The sequence below is a fragment of the Nannospalax galili genome, unplaced genomic scaffold (genome assembly GCF_000622305.1).
Source record: "Nannospalax galili isolate Female #2095 unplaced genomic scaffold, S.galili_v1.0 scaffold1386, whole genome shotgun sequence".
Classification (NCBI taxonomy): domain Eukaryota; kingdom Metazoa; phylum Chordata; class Mammalia; order Rodentia; family Spalacidae; genus Nannospalax; species Nannospalax galili.
In genome coordinates, this window is record NW_008354369.1 from 221050 (window position 1) to 226359 (window position 5310).

At 33.5% G+C, this 5310-nt stretch overlaps 1 pseudogene; it reads left to right on the forward strand.

The window, feature by feature from the left end:
* The window catches only part of LOC108491710, a 47342-nt pseudogene that overhangs the window by 711 nt on the left and 41321 nt on the right, over nt 1-5310 (forward strand).

Below are 5310 nucleotides of genomic sequence, written 5' to 3' on the forward strand. Positions count from 1 at the left end.
AAAAAAATAGTGTAACTTTTCAATCCTACATATATAGACATCTTTGAAGGCCTTCCTTTTAACAAATACTTGTAAAGCACCATTTGATTGTTTAATATAATTGCTCATGCCTGTAACACGGTAAGCACTTCATTAAACATCAAGTACACATTGTGATAAAAATTAAACACAGAGGTGCTTTTGGGACCTGCTCTTAACTACCTCACAGATTCACAGTGGAATCAGATCTTAACCAAATAAGCCTTCAAAGAAGCATGCAAATTAGCAATGAAAATAATTTTATGAATGGAATAGGGAATACGAGAGAGTGTTGGGTTGCTCTACATTCATTTTAACAATTACTTTGTGTTTTATAAAATGTGTAATATTAACACAATACTCTGATTTGCTCTGTGATTTATCTATAGTCACACTGTCTGCAAGTTCTTCCATAACACAAATCCCCCATTTATGCATTCCTGAGTTTGATTAATCTTTAATTAAATTAGAATTTTATTTTCAAGTAGAAGTTTCAGACAATTATAATTTCACAGTTAACACATATTTAAAAATATGTTTTCTGCTACCTTCCCAATAAAATTTCCTGACTGGGTTAAGTATTTGGGGTTTACTTAGATTTTTTTATCAACTTTATAACCATTTCTCTACAATCTCTTGCCACTTATTATTTCAGAGAAAAATTTATCAGAAACATTAAGTCAGTGACCTGCTTTAAACGCTGCAATACTTAGTCTTTATTCTTAACATTTGTTGACTTTATTAAGAGACAGATAGCTCTCTTTTGTTAATTGCTATTAGAAATAAATTTCAAAACTATTCAAGAGAAAAAGTATAAAGAGCCTGCGAGCGGCAGTCATCCAGCCTTCATCCATCCTCCGCGCACCGGAGTCCAGCCTTGCTTTGTTTATTGCCCCCTCTGTCTTCTCAGCTGGTTTCTAAAGCAGCCTCAAGGTCATGTTTGATTCCGACACATTGACACATTTCCAGGTGAATTTCAAAAACTAAAGACTATTTCCTTGCATCATTGACCATTATAAAATGAATTCTACTACTTAATGCCATTATTCATTTGGTAATTCTAATATGATCAAATATTTAATATTATATATCCAGTCATATTCAAGCTTGTAAAACTAATTGCTAATAAAATGTCTTCTACAGTTGGTATGGTTGAACTAAGATTTAAGATTCATTATACTTTTATGTTTCTCAGGTTTCTTATGAAAGTCTCAAAATATACTCTCTTCGTTAATTTTTCTTTATACTTATATGTTGTGGAAGCTGAGTTTATTCCATGTTTTCAATTTTCTTGGTTGTTTTCTCCTGTTTTTTTGTTTGTTTGTTTGTTTGCTGTTTGTTTGTTTTCTCCTGTCTCCTGTAATTACTATGGAACCAGACTCGGCACTGAGGCTTGCTGAAGTTCAGGGTCAAGTTTCATCGTAACTGGGCTGTTTCTCACCCTGCATTACTTTAGGGGGGCTCTATACCTGCAAAGGCATGGGGTTCAGGTGCTGTAGCCTGATGCTGCATTGGACACATTTTCAACTAATACTTTTGATGACTACTGCCTAAAGCTATGCTTCCTAGGAGTTGCAAATGGTGATATTTATACATTCCTTCTGCACAGATTAGCAGGTTTTATAGAGGAAAACTCATTCCCTGAGGACATTGGTTCTTCTTAAAGAGTTAATGCTGCTAAGGTGAGGCATATGCTTAGCTCTTTCCTTTTAAAATAAGTTTTCAGAGAAACGAATTTGTGCCTTAGCAAGTCCCATATATGCTATGACTTATTTTTATTCTCTTCTGAATATCACTAATAAGTCCTAGACGTTATATTTTCAGAACTGAACTCATTGTTCTCACTGATGCTCACTGCCACACGCTTTGCTCATGCTTTGAGCCCACTGACTTAGCTGTTTACCTTGACACGACACCAATTAGTCTCCTAGAACTTTCTTGCTTTTTTGTGACACCACAATATTACAGAATCTTCTTGTTTATTTCCTGTACTAGTCCCAGGTTCTTTTTTCAGGGAATAATTGTATTTAGAACCACTGAGAATATATCATTTCAAAGGCCAAAGTTAGGAAAAAAAAATTTTTTTGAAGACAGAAAAACCAAGATGTTCACTCTGACATATCCAATTCAAATTTTAGTACTAGAGATTTATCTCAACTTATTTTATACTTCAAACCCTTGTATTTATTTTCTTTTATGATTAGTATTTTATTTCAAAATAGCATGAACGTAATTATGTGCTCTTTGTGTTCCTGAATACATGTTAATAGTTTTCAAGATGAAATGTACAATGCATATTAATTCTGTTTATTTATTCATTAGAAACAAGATAATCATTTGAATGACTTTTATTTGTAGGGAGTTTACATTCCCATCTATGAATAGTTTTGTTCCACATTAGAAGTATGTATTATTGAAACTTCTTTCTTTGTGATACATACTTAACCCTTATTATTAACCTTTTAAGTCTGTTAGTCCTTTCACTCAACGTGAATTTTTGGTATGCTTAGGCTAGGCTCGGCTCTGGGTCTGTTTCAAGAGAAAGCCCTTCCTACTGTCATCATTATTATTTATAGAAGCATGCAAGACCTTGCAAGCTTAGAACATAAAGAAACCCATTTATTGCCAAATACCAAGTTTGAGTATCAGAATCTAGAAAACTTGGGAGTCCCCATATAAGTAAGGTTTGACTTAAGTGCAGTTTCTCTCATTGGGGGAAGCTTGGGTCACAGAAAACTTGTGACTGATTCATTGAATTGATTCTGATAACTAGCCCCCAATTCAAACTATAAAGAGAAGAACAATTACATGATGGTCAGCATCACTCAATGGTATATTTTAAATGCAAACCTGGTCTGATTAAAAAGAAAGAAAAATGTTTGGGAAGCAGAATTAGAAAATGGAAAATCAGCCATGCCCCGTTTGTACACTGGGGATGCACTTTCAGATCTGGTAATGAAGAAGGAACAGAATCTGATGTCCAAGGAGAGCAGGAATTGAGCTCTCCAGGTAACATGTGTGAACTGATAACCAGCACTCTGATGCAGCCCAAACCACTTGGTGGAAATATAATATCACTGTTTACATTAGTTATGAGGAAAGTTGGCCCAAGATTCATGATTGCTAGGGCCATCTGACATAGTTAAACGCAAAATGATCATAATTTACCCTGTGAAATTCCCATTAGCTAAAAGTCATTTAAGATGAGCTATTAATTTAAAGCTGGCTAAAAATAAACAAGAAAACAGCTCAGCAATAGAATAGTCATCAGAAATCATGAACAAGAGAATAAATATCTCATAGTCTTCAAGTTAAAAAGATATAAAATGGCTGTCAAAATTAACTAAATAAAACAAGGTGCTAAATTATAAAGAAGAAAACTAAGAGGCTGGAAAACTTTAAAATAGCAAATAAATCTTGTAGTAGTGAAGACTGGAACTAAAACAAAAATTCAGTAATCAGCTAAATTATAGCCGGGCATAAGTAGAGAAAGTGAAAAGAGAATGGGTGAGTGGAAGGGTGGGTCTTTAATCAAAACAAAGCCATAGAGATGGAGGGATGGAAATTATACCAAAGATTTAAGAAACACGGAGCACGGCAATAGAGATACACATCTCCAACATATGAGAATCCTTGCTTCTAAGAGGTGTGCTTTGGGAAGAATACTGAGCATGAACTGAAGGGTTCAAGAATAACTGACAGTCCAAAAGCAGCAACTCTACAGAGTCTAAACTAGAATGAAAATGGTGAGCCCTAGAGCTACTGAAACAGAGATTCAGAAAAAAAGAAAAATATTAACAAGAGCCCAGTGATGAAAAGAAGGTGAAATTAAATGACAAAATACAATAATTTAAAAACTAAGATAGATGGAGATTGGGATGGAAATTTTTTAAAGTTCTTTTTTATTATTCAGCACAAGTATATAAATATTAATAGGCTGAAAAATCAAGAATGCATGTTAAATTTCTATGAACAATTGATAGTGAATAGCCTATGACTTCTGAACCAGTAAACACAAAAAGGAAACAAATATGACACACTAGTAAAAAGCAAGAAAACAAGAAAATAAAAAGAGTGTATTGTAAGAATATTGCCAAAAAGTTGAGTGTAAATAAACGATGCGAATTTTCAAATGCTAATCAAATGAGTCATTAATAAAATTATTTTGGAAATTATAAAATATTTGGAACTAGCAATGAGATATTAGCCCTGAGATCAAGGTGTGAAATGTAACATATAAATTCCTTAGAGATCAAATTTTATAGCCACAGATACTGTACAAGGCAGCATCTAAAATGGTCAACAGAATCACCATCACTTTGTATTTGGGTCTTGTGAGCCTTTCTGCCTCAGCGTGTGAGATCTAGAACTTATGAATTGCCTATTATTGATGGATTATGGGAAGCATCAAAGAAATGACATAAAAGTTGTGGTACATCTGAAGATTTGAAGCTAAAAATTCACAAATAATAGAAAATGTGTGGCATTTGTATTTTTGACTGTGTGTTACCTCTCTCAGTATAATGTTTTCCAGTTCCATTCATTTGCCTGCAAATTTCATGATTTCATTTGTCTTTACAGTGCACTAGAACTCGACTGTGTAAATATGCCACATTTTCATTATCCATTCATCAGGTGATGGACATTTAGGTTATTTCCACTTCCTATTTATTGTGAAAACAGCAGAAATGAACATAGCTGAGTAAGTATCTCTATAGTAGGATATTGAGTCTTTTGGGTATATGCCAAGGAGCAGTGTGGCTGGATCATACGGTAGACCTACTTTTAGCTCTTAGAAAAGTCTGTGCACCGCTTTCCATAGCGATGCACCAGTTTACGATTTTACCAACAATGAATAAATGATCCCCTTTCCCCACATCTTCACCAGCATTTGTTGTCAGTTGATTTCATGCTCTTAGCCCCTATGACTGGGGTAAGATGAAATGTTGTAGTAGTTTTACTTTGCATTCTACTAATTGCTAAGGATATTAAACACTTAAAAAATTTTAATAACCACATAATTAGAAGAAGCATTTCATTAAAACAGCATTGACATATTCAATAACAATTTCCAGAGCTATAATGCATCTCTTTCAAAATTGGCTGTAAATTTTTAGGTTCACAGTTGAATTAATACAGTTATACAATATTGTACTCAGTATAAACCTTATAAGATATAAAATTAAATGAGATTTTGACCTTTAATAAAGATCTCCATTTCATTATTAAAATACACAGTTTCATACAGAGAAATTCATTTTTAATACAATTGACACTAAGATGCACATGCGT